The 18,381-nt window shown below is 38.4% G+C and overlaps 1 protein-coding gene across 1 annotated transcript in view; it reads left to right on the forward strand.

Annotated features, from left to right (window-relative positions):
• Positions 1-9,744: 9,744 nt before the first annotated feature.
• Positions 9,745-18,381, forward strand: part of KCNMB2 (potassium calcium-activated channel subfamily M regulatory beta subunit 2) — a 283,321-nt gene continuing 274,684 nt past the window's right edge. Inside the window, exon 1 of the mRNA XM_007518065.2 lies at positions 9,745-10,493. The gene's annotated coding sequence lies outside the window, so the exon portion shown is untranslated. The remainder of the gene's footprint in view (positions 10,494-18,381) is intronic.

An 18,381-nucleotide genomic window follows, 5' to 3' on the forward strand; every position in this document is an offset into this window, starting at 1 on the left:
AATTCTCTTGTATCTTTATTGGTTCTCTGCTTTGTTGATCTGTCCAAGTGTGAGAGTGGGGTATTGAAGTCTCCCAATATTATTGTATTACTATTGATTTTTTTTAAAATTCTTTCAGTAGGTGCTTAATGTATTTAGATGGTGCCTCATTGGGTGCATAGATGTTAATAATTGTTAAGTCTTCTTGGCTGATTGATCCTCTAATCATTATGTAATGTCCTTGCCTATCTTTTATTACTTTATTTAATTTAAAATCTATCGTGTCTGAGATGAGAATGGCTTTTCCTGCCCTTTTTTGTGGTCTGTTAGCCTGTATGATAGTTTTCCATCCTTTCACTTTAAGTCTGTGTTTATCTTGTTGTGACAAATGGGATTCTTGCAAGCAGCATATGGTTGGGTTATGTTTTCTGATCCATCCCCCCACCCTGTGCCTTTTGATGGGTGAGTTTAAGCCATTGACATTTATTGATATTATGGATTTAATGTATTGTAGTGCCATTGTTCTAAAAAAAAATTTGTTTGCTCTGATATATTGCAAGTATTATAGTGATGTTCTTGTTTATAAGAGGTCTTTCAGAACTTCTTTCAGGGCTGGCTTGGTGATGGTTGCCTCCTTTAACTGTTGTTTATCTAAGAGGGTTTTGATCCCTCCATCTAGTTTGAATGAAAGTCTAGCAGGATATATTATCCTTGGTTGAAACCCTTTTTCATTCAGGGCTCAATAGATATCTTGCCACTCCCTTCTGGCTTTTAGAGTTTGAGTGGAGAAGTCTGCAGATAATCTTAGGGGTTTTCCCTTGTATGTGACTTTTTGTTTCTCTCTTGCAGCCTTTAGGATCCTTTCTTTATCCTTACTTCTTCTCATTGTGACTATGATGTGTCTTGGTGTCTTCAGGTCTGGGTTGATTCTGTTTGGTACTCTCTGGGCCTCTTGAATCTTGAGGTCCTTTTTGTTATTCAGATCTGGGAAGTTTTCTTCTATTATTTCCTCTAGAATGTTTGCTTCCCCTTCCTCTCTTTCTTCCTCTGGCAAGCCAATTATACGAATGTTACTTCTTTTGAGATCATCCCATATGTCTCTGTTGTTGTTTTCATTGTCTCTCAATCTCTTTTTAAGCTCTTTCACCTCTTTCTTCGTTTTCTATAACTCATCCTCTGTCTGACTAATTCTGTTTTCTGCTTCTGTTAGTATGCTTTCCCTTGCCTCAGCTTCTTTCTTCATTACAGCTATTTCAGCTTTCAGTTCTCTAATTGCCTCAAGATAATCAGTATTTTCCTTGGGGGTCTCAACTGTTGTTTCCCTAATACTGCCATTCCTTTCCTCCAATGTTGTTTTCATTTCTGTGATTAATAATTTTATTATTGCTTGCATACTTTTCTTATCTATGGTTACTTCTGGCTGATTTGTAGTTTCTTCTGGGCTCTTGTCTTCATTCATTGGAGTAGCAGTTTTATTTGTTTTTGATCTACCCATTTTTTTGATTTATGTGTTTCTTTTTTTTTATGCTCTGTTGTTCCTCAGTTGTTGTGTCTTAAGTACAAGTAACCCTGTACTAAATACCTTTATGACAATTGCACTCACCACCTTAGGAATTACAGTAGCAACTGAAGCAAGTATTGAAGTAGTTTAATCGTTACCAGTTAGCTAAACAATTTCTCCAATCCATGAAAAAATAGTAACCAAATCCCAGTGAAGAAAGAGAAAAGAAAGAAAGGATAGCAAGAATAGACCATTATGCAAATCTACTATCCACTGTATATTCTAAGGGTAACAAGAGGGGAAAGGGAACTAGAGCAGAGATACACACATAGAGAGTCCACTCTGAGTCAGATTTCTTCCCCAAAATAATTCACAAATTCAGACAGGTAAAGAAGAAGGAAGAAGTGTATGACAAGATTAAAAAAAGAGAGAGAGAGAGAGAGAGAGAGAAAAGGAGAAAAGGGAAAAGATAAGAAAAGAGCTGTAATTAAAGAACAGTGAAAGGAAATTCCCAAATGTGTTTCAGTGAATTCAAAAAAGCACACTGTTTGTTGGTGTGGGGCTGGGAACTGTGATTTGGAAGCTGTAGGATTAAGGAAGAAGGGATGACAAGAATGAGGGGAAAAAAAGAAAAAAAGAAAGAAAGAGAGAGAGAGAGAGAAAAAGAAAATGATAAGAAAAAGAACAGTCATAAAAGGGCAGTGAAAGGAAAGGGTTTTTTTAATGTATTTATTTTTAATTATTTAATTAGCTATGCTGGGTGAGGTGGGGGGGGGGGGTTGGCTACTTAGAAAGAAAAAAGGCCAGAGGTTTCAGAAGGGTATAGACTTAGAATTAATGATACTCCATGGTGGGACAGGAATTTGGTAAAGAAAATGACTGGTTATGGGGGGGTGGGAAGGAGGTATGCTTGAAAATTAAAAGGAAGGAGAGTCGGGCTGTAGCACAGCGGGTTAAGCGCAGGTGGTGCAAAGCACAAGGACCGGCATAAGGATCCCGGTTCGAACCCCGCCTCCCCACCTGCAGGGGAGTTGCTTCACAGGCGGTGAAGCAGGTCTGTAGGTGTCTATCTTTCTCTCCTCCTCTCTGTCTTCCCCTCCTCTCTCCATTTCTCTCTGTCCTATCCAACAACGACGACAACAACAATAATAACTACAACAATAAAACAACAAGGGCAACAAAAGGGAATAAATAAAGAAAAAAAAAAAGAAAATTAAAAGGAAGAAAAAAATTTTTTTTTCCTTTTTTTTTCCCCCTTTTTCCCTACTCTAATTCTTAACCCAAATTAAGTTATAGTCACCTCCTTGGTGTCGCCGCTAGGACCCCTTATTGGCTGGCCTGCTAAAGGCAGAAAATCCTACCGTTTCCAGGAGATGTGGTCAGAGCTCAGCCACCAGCAGCTTCTCAGTCCGCCATCTTCCGGGAAACTCCCCCTTCCCCCCTGAAGCTTTTTTAAAGGATTTCTCAAAGATGAAAACTAGCTCCAAGTCCTTTTGATCCAATGAGAGCTGTACTCAAGGATGTCCTCAGATCCGCCCTCAGGGTCGCGGTGGTCCCCGGAGACTCCCAAGAGGAAGCCCCCGAGCTACAGTGCTCCCTCCCTGTCCTCTCTTACTTCTATATTGTGTAGAGATTACAACATATTCCCACAGCACCATAAGTCATAATAGTAATAATAGCAACTAGTCTTCTCATTTACTGCACATAGATACTAGAGCACCATGTTGGTATATAAAAATAAATATCTCAGATATAGCAGGGAGTCTGCAGATAGATAACTCCAGGAAGTAGGAGTATCAAATGAAACAAAACTCTGACAACTGTCAACAGTCTATGTTATGTTTTCTTTTAAAGCTGACTTATGTCCAATACTATGACAGGCTTCAGAAGGATGGACATGTAGCCCCCAAAAACTACCTGCCAAATGCAATGTCTCAGCTGAAAAGTGGTTTCAGAAAGTTGGTTAAACTAGGGCTGGTTTGTGTCTGCCAGGGCCTCCTAGTGGGCATCCAGGTGAAGATTCAGATCTCTACTGCATTTGGTGTGTGTGTTGGGCAGGGTGATGGTGCTAGGGGGTGGGATGTAGGGAGTATGTTTCAGGTATCCTGAAACTGTGAGTAAATTAGTCAGCATAAGTATTATGTTAGAATACACCTCATTCTCTCTTTCCAACAGGAATATAGAATTATAACTCACTGCCTGCAACCTGCATAGGACCGACTGCTGACTCAGGTTGTGGGCAGTGGTGGGAATGACTAGTCCCAAAGGACTTTCTCTTCTAATTGCCACTAAAAAAGTGCAATCATTTTATCCAATGAAATGATCTAAATTATGGCCTTGCTGCATGGTTTTCTGACTGTACACCATAGATCAGAATCTTCTTCAGCTACCATCACTGTTATAGAATTATATTCAGCATTGGATCTTTAATTTAATAATTAAAGATTATTTAATTACTTATTATTTAATTATTAATTGTTACTTTTAGTAAAGTAGTGTGAAAAATCCACACTTGCTTGTTTCCAAAAGTTTAACAACTCCACCATAAAATATATAAATGACCACCAAAAAAAAGGTTAAAATATATAGGCCTGAGTATTTGCTAGGCAGAGAGAGAAAACATCATAAACTTTAATTTATACCTTTTTTTTACAGTTTAAAAAATTATTTGCTTGCTTATATTTCTAGTTAGTGCTAGGAGGATTATTAGGAGATAAAAGAACATTTCATGAAATAAAAATGACACTTTCTCTGGATGGAAGTTAATAATTGCCTTGTCTACCCATAATTTTGCTCTGAGCATCAGCTAGAATACACACAGGAAATGTTAAAATTGTTATCTTGTCAGAGAACTTTTAAAATACTCTCTAACCAGGAAGAAAATATTTATGAATAACTATATATCAATAAAATCATACCATTCTGTCCTAGAAAACAAACACTGTGTTTAAAAAATATCAGATTTTTTTCATCTTTTTTCTCTACATTGTTTTCTTCTGGCTAAGATTTCATCTTATACAAGAGAATGTCTCTTTTATGAATCTAAGCTGTAACTGAAGATCACTTGTGAGTGAGTCAGCTTCTGTATTCACAAGACTATATAGCAGGAAGGAAGAAGCAGTTTCTAAAGCAACTTTCCTGTTATTCCTAGAAAAAAAAAAATAGTCACAACAGGGCAAAAGCAGTTACTCGCTGTATTATTTAGATCATAAATTATACATTACAAAATATAATTAGCACTTGTATCTGTAGCAGATAGCTACACTTTCTGGTTATGTATCTATCAAATTTTCATTTTAATAGTGATGATTCATAATGAAATTATGCATTCATCATCCCATTCATTAAACCATTTCCTTGCTGGCTGTGCATGTAAACTGCAAATTCTCTGCATATGCGATCACATCACTCTCACTGCCCTGGCTCTGCTTCTCAGCCTAATATTTGTTAAAATACACAAATTCTTTCCAGAACAAGTTTTTTTGTTTTTTTTTTTATGTGCTTTCAGATAGCAGATGCTGTTGAAAATGTTATCAAGCTACAGATGCACAGAGTACTCTTGTTGAATGTGTTTGGTAATATAGTTCTGAAATATCACTTCAGTTCCTGCCTGCTGCTGCCCCAAACTTTTCTCCAAGGAGCCATCCAAAAAACAGTGCTAAGAATGATTAAATTCAATTCTCAGATCAGCTATTTCTAAAAGGGTAGAACACGCCTTCAACAAATTCAACCTGGGTTTCTCTCTTGTTGAGGAAGTTATGAGCTCCAAAGACACTTAATTATATGAAACTTCATTATGCATGTGTGGAGGGGATTGGGATATGGAAGGGGCATTTAAATAACAAGTACTGGATTATAATCCACTAAGAAAAGCAAAAATTTAAAAATTCTATCTTATTTGATTCAACTGAAAAATTGATTTTACTCACCCCATTCTTTCATATGCATACTTCCCTTTTATCCTATATTCTTTTCTCTTCCCTTAATTTGTTGTATCTCTTAATCCCTCTGCTCACCTATCTCTTTCTTTCCCCTATTCAGTGATGCATGGAGGTTTTTTTTTGGGGGGGAGGGTTGTTACTATTTATAAAAATGACTCCTGGGGCTGGGTGGTGGTGCATCTGATTGAGTGCACATGTTACAATGTCAAAGAACCCAGGTTCTAATCCCAGTCCTCACCTGCAGGGGGAAAGCTTTGAGAGTGGTGAAGCAGTGCTACAGGTGTCTCTCTGTCTCTCTCTTTCTGTTATCTCCTCCTCTCTTGATTTCTGGCTGTCTCTATTCAATAAAGTTAATAAAAAAATACTTTTCTTAAGTTGTCTTTAAAAAAAATGATGACTTTTTCATTACTTTTTCTCATTATCACTGAATTTTAACAACCAAGTCTTACCATCCCATTTATGCAAGAGGCTCAATAAGCTAATGAACCCACGTTTCAGTATCAGGTCTGTACCCTCTTCCAAAACCATATACCTCAGGCAATTCTTCCTTTATACCTGCACAGATATCAGTCTCTTCTTTCACTCCTGTTGTCTTTCCTTCCTCATCTTCTGTTCTTCTACCGTTACTTCAAGAAAGCATGTTGCAGCCGCTACCACGACAGTATCCTCACTTCCTTGAGCAGAAAGCCTCACCAATATGTCCCAGAGACCCACCTCCCGAGAGACCCACCCCACTATGAAAAGACAGAAACAGGTTGGGGGTATGGGTGGACCTGCTAATGTCCATGTCCAGCAGAGAAACCATTACAGAAGTCAGAACTCCCACCTTCTGCACCCCATAAAGAATTTTGGTGCAGGGTGCCGTGTGGTGGTGCACCTGGTTGAGCACACATGTTACAATGTTCAAGGACCTAGATTAGAGCCTCCAGTCCCCACCTGCAGGGGAAAGCTTCATGAGTGGTGAAGCAAGTCTGCAGGTGTCTCTCTGTCTCTCTCCCTCCCCCCCTTCTTCTTGATTTATGGTTGTCTCTATCAAATAAAGATAATAAAAAAATGAACAAATAAAAAAAGAATTTTGATCCATACTCCCAGAGGATAAAGTATAAGGAAGCTTCCAATGGAAGTGATGGAACATGGAACTGTGGTAGTGGGAACAGTATGGAATTGTACCCCTGTTATCTTACAATCTTTTTTTATATAAAATTTATTTAATTTATTTATTCTCTTTTGTTGTCCTTGTTGTTTTTTATTGTTGTAGTTATTATTATTGTTGTCATCATTGTTGGATAGGATAGAGAGAAATGGAGAAAGGAGGGGAAGACAGAGAAGGGAAGAGAAATATAGACACCTGCAGACCTGCTTCACCGTCTGTGAAGCGACTCTCCTGAAGGTGGGGAGCTGGGGGCTCGAACCAGGATCTTACACCGATCCTTGTGTTTTGCACCACCTGCACTTAACCCACTGTGCTACCGCCTGACTCCCCTTACAACCTTTTTTATCATCATCAAATCATTAATAATTTTTTAAACAAAGAAAGAATCTTCTACTCCATTCCATTCCACCTAAGTAAGACCCTTTCTAGTAATGCCATTCATCCTCTGCGGTCATCTGGCTTTTGCTGTACCAAGGACAGAGTCTTCTAGTAATGCCATTCATCTTCTGAGATTAAATGGGTTTTGCTCTACCAAGGGCAGAGTTCTCTCAAGCATCACTAACCATCTCTACCCAAGCTCCACCTTCTAACTTCATCCCAGGAGCAAAGGGGATCTTATCCAAATTGTGTTTTGTATTATCAGAAGCTGTTTCCTGAATTAACCACATGTGGGATTGGAGGGAACTATTCAATAAGGACTTCCTGAGTCTCTCCTCCAAATCATACATGGCACTACTAAGAATATCAGTCTGTCATTGTGATACTTCCTTATCTTTGGACAATTCATTCAGGATGTACAGTTTATAATGACACAACCTATAATTTTTTTAAAAAGATAACCAAATCTCATTTCTCCTGAAATAGTCCTTCTTTCATGACAAATGTTTGAATGCTATGTTTGCCTATGGAAAACAGGGTTTTCATAAAATCCTAAATAGTTACCTCCTAGCAATTTCTTTCTGGAGCTTTTGTACTTTCAGTTCAGTGGTGTCAGTTGCTCCAATTATAAACTGTAAAGTTGAGTTACTGAAGACAATAAATTTTTACTCCCCAGAGTCCGTACAACTGTGAAAATTTAATTACTCTGGTTCTTCTTCTTCTAGCATTTGCCCTTCTTCTGTAGCCAGTCAACAGCATCAGGTTGAGCCTGATGTAAAGTTTCGAGACCTCCTTTGAATCTGGAGAGGTGGCAGTCGTTGACTATGTGGGTCATAGTCTGTCTGTAGCCGCAGGGGCAGTTCGGGTCGTCTCTGTCTCCCCAGCGATGGAACATAGCGGCGCACCGGCCATGACCTGTTCGATAGCGATTGAGGAGGGCCCAATCATAACGTGCTAGGTCAAAGCCGGGTTGACGCTTGCAGGGGTCTGGGATGAGGTGTTTGTTCTTTACCTCAGCTGACTGCCAACTCTGTTTCCAAGAGACTGGAACAGAGAAGTTCAGTGTAGGCGTAGGAGACCAGATTGGGTGATGAGACATCAAGCGTTGGACAGGGTGGGCGAAGATATCCGCGTATATTGGCAGGTCCGGTCAAGCGTAGACGTGGGAAATGAACTTAGATGATGCCGCATCCCTACGAATATCTGGCGGGGCGATGTTGCTAAGAACTGGCAGCCATGGAACCGGGGTGGAATGGATGGTTCCAGAAATTATCCTCATGGAGGAATATAATTTGGAATCGACCAAGTGGACATGGGGGCTACGGAACCATACTGGGGCACAGTATTCTGCAGTGGAATAGCATAATGCCAGAGATGATGATCGTAGTGTGGAAGCGCTCGCGCCCCATGAGGAGCTGGCCAGTCTTGCAATGATGTTATTCCTCGCGCCCACCTTTGCTGCAGTTTTTATGAGATGTTCGTGAAATTACAGGGTGCGATCGAGAGTAACACCAAGATAGACTGGCTGGGCTTCATGCCGGATTCTCGTATCGCCAAGCTGCACATTAAGCTCACGTGAGGTCGAGGCATGGTGTAGATGGAAAACAGATGATACCGTTTTTGCAGTGCTAGGGATTAGTCACCATTTTTTACAGTAATCAGATATCAGAGACATGTCTTTCGTGAGTGTTTCTTCGAGGATTACTCTGGTAAGAAATAGTTTATCTTGGATAATCATGAGGCTAGTGAAAAGTTTCAGCCACTTAAAATGTCTTTTTTCTATTTGAAGAAGTGAATTTTTGAAAATATCTTCTCTGTCCTACCAACACAATGGGAACAGAAATATTTTCTGAAATTTAAACTATAGTATATTCTAAATGTTGGTTATGCTCAGAGAAGCCACTATAAGGATATTCAGTCTGAATGAAACATGGTCACAATTTGCAATATAAGGAGATTTTCCGATTAAATCACACTTTTTTTTTCCTGAGAAGAAATTGTGAGCCTTCAAGTAACAACTAAAATCCACATACAATCAGGGTGTATTCAAAGGGACATGAATTTAAAAGAGAGAAAAAAAAGAGTAGGAATAAAAAGTGTCTTTTATCTAACACCTGAGCAATTCACATTTTCAGTTCTTACATATAATCAAACAATGGACATTTTATGTATAACAGTATTTCTAGAGAACAAAGCAGCCAGTAGTCAAATAGTGGGGATTTATGATTATTCCATTTCAGGTTTTGCTTTGTAATAGCTTTTTGTTTATTAGTCACTTGCCTTCAATTCTGTAGGCAGGCTGTAACAGTGTATTCTGACAGTGTCAACATTCCTCTCCTTAACCCCTCCCATATCAGACAACTCAGTTTCCATAGTAACCATCGGGAAACTATTGCTCCTGGGGGGAGTTTAAGGGGAGAAAGAACAGTCAAAGAAAAGGACTAGGTCTGGTTAGGTGTAGTCTCACAAATTCTTTAAGTCACCGTGAGCTACTAAGAACTTTGCTTTCTGCTTTCCTACTTAGAAAAACAACAACAACAACAAAACAGTGTTTAAAACTTTTCAGATTAGCGTTTCCAGCTTGTCTTTTGCCAGGTTCCTACAATCCAGACTGACCCAGGTGGATCAGGCCTGTGCACACACCCCCAATTCACCATTCCTCCTTTCTACTTGGCCACAGTGGCAAATGATTACTTCTGTTTGTTTCTGGAAAACAAAGCTTTGAAAATCGGCAGGATAGATAAAGGAACATGATCCTGTTTTACACCTATCAGGAGGTTGAGGTGGGGGTGGGTAATCCTAGCTCAGTCATGATCAGGACATTTCCTAAGGGCACTGAAATTCTAGAAAATGCTGGATATAGTCAATGGGAAGCACAGGAGGTTTTTTTGTTTTGTTTGTGTGTGTGGGGTTTTTTTTTTTTTTTTTTTTGAGTAAGAGAATTGTTGAGAAATGTACAGAAAGCATTCTCACAACTTCACTTTTTCCAAATACCTTCTTTCAAAAACATCGATTTGTTAGGAATGCTCCTGTAGTTGTAGCTGTCTGCTCTGGTGTGGGCAGGCTGATGGAAGCCTGGGTCTCCCAACGAGGTCTGAGCTTTCTCTTCCTTTCTAAGATGAGAATTCGAAAGCAGTGGGGAAGTGCTGTTGGACCTATCACAGCCTTGCTAACAGACAGCCTATTACAGTATTTAATAAAAACAGAAACAGCATGCCTATCATAAGCTAATAAACCCTGCCTCCTGCACGCTTTAAAAACAGTATGAAGCAGCTTCTACGGAGCTTCAGCTAACTAATTTCAAGCATGGCTGTCTAGCGCTCCTATCACTCCTATTGTCCTTCCAAACTCTTTCAGACATTTTGAGCTGGAAGTATTAAAGCGATGAGTTAGGGGAGGTTGAGACATTAATGGTCCAAAAAGGCTTTAGGCGCGAGAAGGAAGGATGATCACTGCTGGCTCTTCGGAGGAGGACTGCACTGGTTTGCTGTGATTAAAAAATTAAGCGTGGCTTTTGAGGAAGATGTGACAACTACTGGAGGTAGGATTTGCATGCTAAACAAAGGGATCTGTTGCTGTTCCGTGCTTTTTGTTTGTTTGTCTGTTCGGTGCCCTGTGGGTCTTGGAGGGGATTGCAGCCAGGGGAGGACTGAGGAGCTGGAAAAGGTGAGAGAGGCAAGGGGAGTGGGGGTGGGAGATTGCTTAAGGCAAAAACACTGGGAATCCTGTTATGTTTTAGGGCAGAAATGCCTCGAGGACAACCTGTCTCCAGGCTTGCTAGCCGCTGAGTGTGCATTCCACGTTGCTTTTCCCCTGGTGTAGTAGAAAGCTTAGAGGTCATGGAGAAAACACTTGGCTTCTTATCTGTGCTGACAACGGGGCTGATGGTAGGCTTGAGTGAAGACTTTGGTGAGGGGTGGGAAGCACAAGAGCCCAAGAAAAATAAAGAGAAGAAAGCTGTCCTTATGACTTGAAACCTGTTAGAGAAACATTTTATTCTCCTGGTCAAATTAGCCAGAAGCTAATTTTTAAGAAGGAAAGGGGAGGGGTGGGAATTAGAAGATTACAATGAGGTTGCCTGGACAGAGAACTACTTTAGATTGGATCTTGTGTTAAGACACAAGAAAATAGGTGGTCCCTTCATCCATTTTGCTTATTGAAAGACTGACCTGCGCTGTTTGCATTTATTTTCATTTATTATTAATATATATATATATATATATATATATATATATATATATATATATATATATAGCAGAGCTAGAGTTTTAAGCTGAAAGAGAAGGCATTTTTTTCTCAGTTTCTGCTCTAGCTTTTTAAACAACCATCAGGAGCTGTAGATGGAAATAATGATTCACTAGGGGTTATAGATCTGACATTTTACCTTTATCCCCTTTCCTACTTTTAATGGCCAGTATTAAAGCATAATTCTCTGGGAAAGATGAGAGGGGCAGTTGGGTTCCACAGTCCAATGGCTAATGAATGAGTGGATTTGCAGAGGAACTTGCTCTACTTTATACTTTATTATAGGATCACGAGAGCTCCATCAGAAAGGAACTGTCAGAAAAAGTACAGGCTGAGCTTTCCAAAGCAAAAAATGCACGACCAAACACCAGTGTTTTCCCCAACTTGATCTATGGTGCTAATTACAACATTCGTCATTGCATGTGACCCTCAATGTGAAGTGACAGGGCACATGTAAGTGAAATTCTCTTTGCTGCTCCCTTCTTTACTTCTTTACAAACTCCAAGAAGTAAAGGTGTTGCTTTAGATTTTGAAAAACTCAAATGTTCTGATGCATTGATAGGACAGAAAGAGTGGCAGGGATGCACAGAGTAATTATTTCTATCCTCCCAACATGTCTAAAACTTTTATATTAATTAGAAACAAAGTGAAAGACAATTATAGAACGTTTGATTTTTAGCTAAGCTCCAGAATTAAAGCTAAATGGAGCTTTTCTGTGATGCAGCTGAGTTTATGAATTTGTCAGTTCCTGTGTAGATATTGCTAGTCACATCCAAAGTTACTATTGTTGCCTTACAGTGAGTGGCATCTATGCTTACAGTTGGATGTCTTTTTCCTACTAGTATGAAGATTACTGAACCATCAAAACTCTATTGACTAGTCTTTGTGATGAAGAACACTGACTATAAAACTGCAGATGCGATTGATAACTATGACATTGTTTTCTGCTTCTCTGTGGCTACTGAAGTGTGTGACCTTGACCTTGTAAATTGCAATTCTCTATTTTTCTATCCAATTGTGATTACCACTCAGGAACCCATAGACAAAAATTACTTGCAATACACAAACACACTGAAACATGGGTACACACACATTCGACTCACTACTGTCAAAAGTTTATAGCTGATTATTATTTCCATTGATTTTTATTAATTTCATTTGTTTGAAAAGAACTTTCACTGGCTCTAAACTTTTCGATATCTTCTGAATCCAGTCATGTCAGTTATTCATTTTAAGGGCAATTAATTCATGTCATAAAAATGACTGACAAGAGATACTGTTTTATTGTGGTCATGTTCATAACACTTCACTAAAGAGCTAAAATAGCTTTACAATTTTCACAGATTTGTAAAAAGGAAGAAAGAGAGAAAGAAAGAAAGAAGGTTTCTATATTAATTCTTGAAGATATATTTTATCTAGATTGGACTTTCTAACATAAAAAAACTTATACAAGACCTAGAGAAGTAGTCACTGGTTTTTGTTGTTGTTGTTGTTTGTTTGTTTGCTTGTTTTTGTTTTTAGGTTTTTTTGTATGCTATGAAAAAATCAGACCAATACTTTGGTCAAAACAACATATTTAGCATCACAAGTTAATTTCATTGCCTATTCACATGGGTATATATCAACTGAAGAATTTCTGGCCATCCTGCCCTTTTAGTTTATGTTACATCTAGCAATAAAGAAATTAACAGTTCTTTAGCTCTACAATGAGTAAGTGTAAAGGGCACCTTAACATAAGTAAATAGAGAGAGAGAGAGAGAGAGAGAGAGCTGAAATCAGTCTTGTTTTCTCAGTCCCCATGGGTAGCAGAGGCATCTCTTAGTCACAGAAACACAAGTCACCAAGTCCGGAGTCATCTCTATGCTTTGTCTTATAGATGTAGGTAGAGCCAATTGGGGCAAGCATTTCTCAAAGTAACAGTGTTTTTTTTTTTTTTTTTTATCATGTCTCTTCTCATCTCTCTTCTCTCTTCAAAATACAATAAAAAAAGAATCTTGCAAAACATATTTCTACTGCTACAGCAAGTAAAAAAGCAGAACACAATAATATCTATTTAAAATAGCTTTACTTAAAATATAATGGAAGAAAACACTGGGTAGGGGGTCGGGCTGTAGCGCAGCAGGTTAAGCGCACATGGCGCAAAACTCGAGAACCAGCCTAAGGATCCTGGTTCAAGCCCCCGGCTCCCCGTTCAAGCCCCCTGGCTCCCCACCTGCAGGGGAGTCACTTCACAGGTGGTGAAGCAGGTCTGCAGGTGTCTATCTTTCTCTCCCTGTCTCTGTCTTCCCCTCCTCTCTCCTCTTCTCTCTGTCCTATCTGGCAACAACATCCATAACAACAATAATAATAACCATAACAATGATAAAAACAAGGGCAACAAAAAAGGAAAATAAATAAATAAAATATTTAAAAAAAAAAAAAAGAAAAAAGAAAACACTGGGTAAAAGCATACCCAAATGGTAGCAATAGTTACTTTAGTATGTTATTATTGGTACACTTTATTCTTTTTATTCATTTGCAAGCATTTCTAAAAGCCATGTTTTATATTAATAATCACAAGAATACAAACACTATAAAAGTATTTCTCCTTTCTTTTTCCAACCATGTAGGAACTTTTTTCATTCTCATATTTCATGTCACCCACCATGTCTTCCATCCTAAATTTAAAAGTCATTTTTGGTCAAAGCAAGACAGAGCAGAGGTAGTATAGTGACTAAAGAGCAGGACTTGCAGGCATAAGGTCCCAGGTTCCCTCTATGACATTGTATATACCAGAGGTCGTGTTGGCTCGCTCTTGTGTTTATAAATAAATGCACCTTTTAAAATAAATCAGAGCAGAGGTGTCATTCTTCTGTAAATGTCCCTCTTAAACTCTTTGGATTTCTTAACACATTGTGAAAAATTGTGGTCATATTCTCTCCAAAATTGGCTGAGATTTAGTATGCCAAAACAAAATTTCTTAAGGAAAGAGGAAGGGAAAGAAATTGAGAAAGAAGGAGCTAAGGGAAAGATGGGGTGTCTAATTCTCCTTATTTTATATACCACGGATATTTGCATCTTTACTGATTCTTCATTATCTCTAAAATCTTTAAATGTTAATTTCATGGTTCAATGATAAATCTCTTCTTTATCTATAACTAGTCCCTAAATTAATAATATTTACTCTCTGAATGAGTCCAGTCATCTCAAAACTTTATAAATAACCGACACATAGGTAAATCACAAATTCCAATCCCTAACCTAGACTTTTCTGCTACATATTCAAATACCTACAATAACTGCATACCCATCAGTGCACTATGTCCTCTCACCCTTAATATATTCACAAATTTCTGAACTCCTACACAAATTGTCCTCCTATATTCCCCCATGTATGCATCCCCTTGTATCTTTATTGAATCTTCTTGTCCCTTTCTTTATCTATTATAAAAAACACATAAACAAACAAACAAACTGGGGACTCTACCTTCAGCCTCCACCTAGAATTAAATTATTCTTATTCTCACTTCTACCGTTCTGGAAAAGATTTGACCCAACCAGACTGCTGCCGTATTTCACAACTGAGCTTTTGCTGCTTTTCTGCAGTCCCTCATGCACGCACTCTATTCTGTACCCACCAGTAAGCATCCCCTCATTTAAAGGTAAACATAATGTCTTCTGTTCAGAACCTTCTAGTGTCCTCCCATCTGAATGTAGATAAAAGCCAGGTCCTTCCAGTCACCCCCAGGGCTCCTTCCAGTGCTCCTCTGTTCCACCTTCAGTTTAGTTCTCCATCCTAACCACACTGGCCTTGTGGCTGTTCCTCAAACCTGCACCAGGCTGTCAAACTTCAGGGCCTTTGACTTTGCTGTACCTACTGCTTGAAAAAGTCTGCCCCGGTGTAATGAATGCAGCCGCATGACTCCTGATTTCACTTTTCTTCAGGTCTCAGACAGATGTCACTTTATCAGAAAAAGCTTCCCTGAAAACCATCTTTCAAATCACACTTTCTGTTCTCAGTTCTTGCTTTCATTTTGTCCATAGAAAATTATTTCAGCCATGTTAGATGCTCTTTTTTTCTATCTCTCTCCCATGTAAACATGAGACTAGAGATTTGTTTTATTTACATTTATATATTTTACTTATTGGATAGAGATAGAAATCAAGAGAAGGAGGAAATAGAGGAGACACACACACACACACACACACACACACACACACACATGCCTGTAGCACTGCTTCTTTACTCATGAAGCTTTCCCCTACAGGTAAGGACTGTGGCTTGAACCTGGTTCCTTGCTCATTGTAATATGTGTGCTTTATCGGGTATGCCACTGCTTGACCCTGTATTTTGTTTTCTAAAATACTCATTGAAGTAATAAGCAAATAAGTGAACACATATTAGGTATTAAATGTCCAGGTATTAGATGCTCCTCCCCACAAAATCTATCAGCAGCATTAGGCTCTAGCCTAACTTTTTCAACCTCAGTGTCAAAGCATTATCATAACGCCCCATTGCTTTTTCCAAAAAGAAATACACTGAGTGTCTTTAAGAAAGTAAAGGTAGTATGTCAACATGATTTTCCTTTTCCTCCTATACAGGAGGAAGAAATCACCTCACTGATTCCAATCTATGTCAAAGTAAATAAAAATCCAGTTTACCTGGATTTGATTTTATCCAAGAGATGACTTCTATTTCAGAAAGGCATCTCTATAGATCTGTACAAATAACTATAGCTATAGAAACATCCTCTATTTTTTCTGCTCTCATGAGATAAGTAGTGGTAAAGCCAGACTAGAAATTATTATGGCCAATCTTTTGAAATGGTTAATAGTGAGATCTTTACAATTCATAAGGCGCATACTTCTATAATTTAAGCATAACAAAATGATCTTGTTATCCAAATTGAGAACAAATAAGAACACCCAATATTTCTATAATGCCCTATAGAGAGACTGTGTGATATCAAATGGACATTGTATGGGAGATAAATACAAGTTTTAAGAATAAATATGCTTGACCTGAAATCCATTTCTCTACTTCATAACTATGTAACCATAGGTAGGTTTTATAAATATTAACTGAGCCTCAGTTTCCACGCTGGTAATTGGTGATAGTAAACTTCCCTGCATGGGGTGAAACTTTAATATGCTAGTGTACGCCCCTGCCCTACTAGGGTTCTTGACACAGGGGAGATATTTTCAGGTGTAATAGTTTCCTCATTGTGCTTGTTACTTAATCTTCACAGAATGCCTGAGTAGATGTTGTGCTTTCCAATGAGCAGATAAGAAAATTAAAGTATAGAGAAGTTAATCAAATTGCTCAAGGTCAAAAAACCAGTAAGTTATCAGAAGTTTATTCTCCTTTAGGCTAGAGACACTCCTGATAAGTGTAATGTCAGATTAAACACCTTTAATACATTCAGTGACTAATGGCTGCCTATGATTAAGAGACTTCCTTTTAAAAGGACAATCTTACAAGAAGACTTGTCCTTCCTCTATGAGGAATGTGGGTGCCTTGTGCATTCCGTTCCTAAATATTAACTTTGCTGAGTCTCTGTTTTCAGCAGAAATGTAGATAGTCAGTGTACATCTTCATCAGAAAATTAAAGATCTCCTACACAGATCTTGTCCCCAATTTAGTACAAAATATATGCTGCCTAGCATAAATTTTTTTATCTAACATGACTTTTATTTTATTATTCATTTATTTTACATATATACAAAGAAAAATTAAGAGGGAAGGGGGAGACAGAGAGGAAGAGAGAAAGTTATTCTTCACCATTCATGAAGCTTACCCCCACCCTTTAGGTGGGGGTTGGGTGCTTGAAGCTGGATATTTGTGCATCTTAATGTGCGTACTCAACCAGGTGTGCTACCACTGGTGTCTCTAACATGACTTCAAACATACATAGTATGACACTGAGAGATTTCAAGTGTCTTCTTTGATTTCATCTTGCAGATCTTGATTCATTCAATAGATGCCATTCAGAGTCATTTCAGTATTAAAATGTCATATAATGGTTCAAGGTATCTGAGCATCTGGCCTGCACCAGAAGCAGAATTTCTTGAAATGTGTAACATTTGCTCACTTCTTATTATATCCATAAATGAAAGCGGCAAGCCTGTAAAAATATTTTTTTCAAAGTCTGCTTTTCTGAGATACTGAACCCATTTTTATAGGTTCATGTTAAAATAACTTGAATTCTACCTTGGCTAAACCTTGTCGGTCTCTGGCTTCAGCGTTTTCTGTTTTTATCTGTGGCTGCACAGGCTGAAAAACTGGCCACAGGAATGCATGACCATACATACAACATGTCACTAACACAGGGTATTCATCAACTTGACAATGGCATCATCAATTATCCTAAATTAAGCTTGAATCATTTCTTAATTCAAAGAAAGGCAAAATGTCAAAGTCAGAAATCACACTGTCAATTAAACTACTGGGAAGCTCTCAAACACCAATCTACCATCGAAGTTAAGTTTAGCTTTTCTTCTTTTTAATCTGCTATAAACTTTGTCTTGCACCAGTCAGCTTCACAGGCAGATTCTGGGTTTGTGCTTCCTTGCAATTGTATTTAATTTTTGTGTTGCCAGAGTGAGTGTTTCCTTTAATAGTTTGTCAGTTCTGAAATCCACTTGTGTGTCAGTGGTCTTTACAGTAGTGTTCTCTTTCTTGAAATATGGAAATGCCAATGTCACAGATCTGTGTGGCCCTTTTTAGTTTTCTTTTTTTTTTCTTCAGTTTCCATGAGTTATTGCTCTTTTCAGTCTATGAGTATTTTTTGTGTGTACACTACCACTCAGAGTTTCTGTGCTGTAATTTTTGGTTCACTTGTTTTCTCCCCATCTTCCCAACTAAATTGTAAGTCCCTGGAGGTTAGAGGTTGGGTCATACCCAGAGTATTTCCAGTGCCTAGCAGAGTTGGCAATTGTTAATGTTCAATAATTGTTTCTTCAACAAATAAATCAGCATCTCTGCCAGGTATCTTAGTGTCCAGTTTAACCTAAAGAGGGCAGTGACTCAGTGGACAAACGAATCACATACCTGTGAAATAGAACTCTTAAAGAAACTATTTTATAGCAGTAAAGCCCTGGACTTTCTGTATTTACCATCCACCTATTCAGCTACCTCTCCTCTCTTGGTCTCAGGCCCATATCAGATTTTTTTTTTTTTTGACAGTTTCCCCATCTGTTCCTCT

Source organism: Erinaceus europaeus, chromosome 14, assembly GCF_950295315.1.
Source record: "Erinaceus europaeus chromosome 14, mEriEur2.1, whole genome shotgun sequence".
In the NCBI taxonomy this organism is placed as follows: Eukaryota; Metazoa; Chordata; class Mammalia; order Eulipotyphla; family Erinaceidae; genus Erinaceus; species Erinaceus europaeus.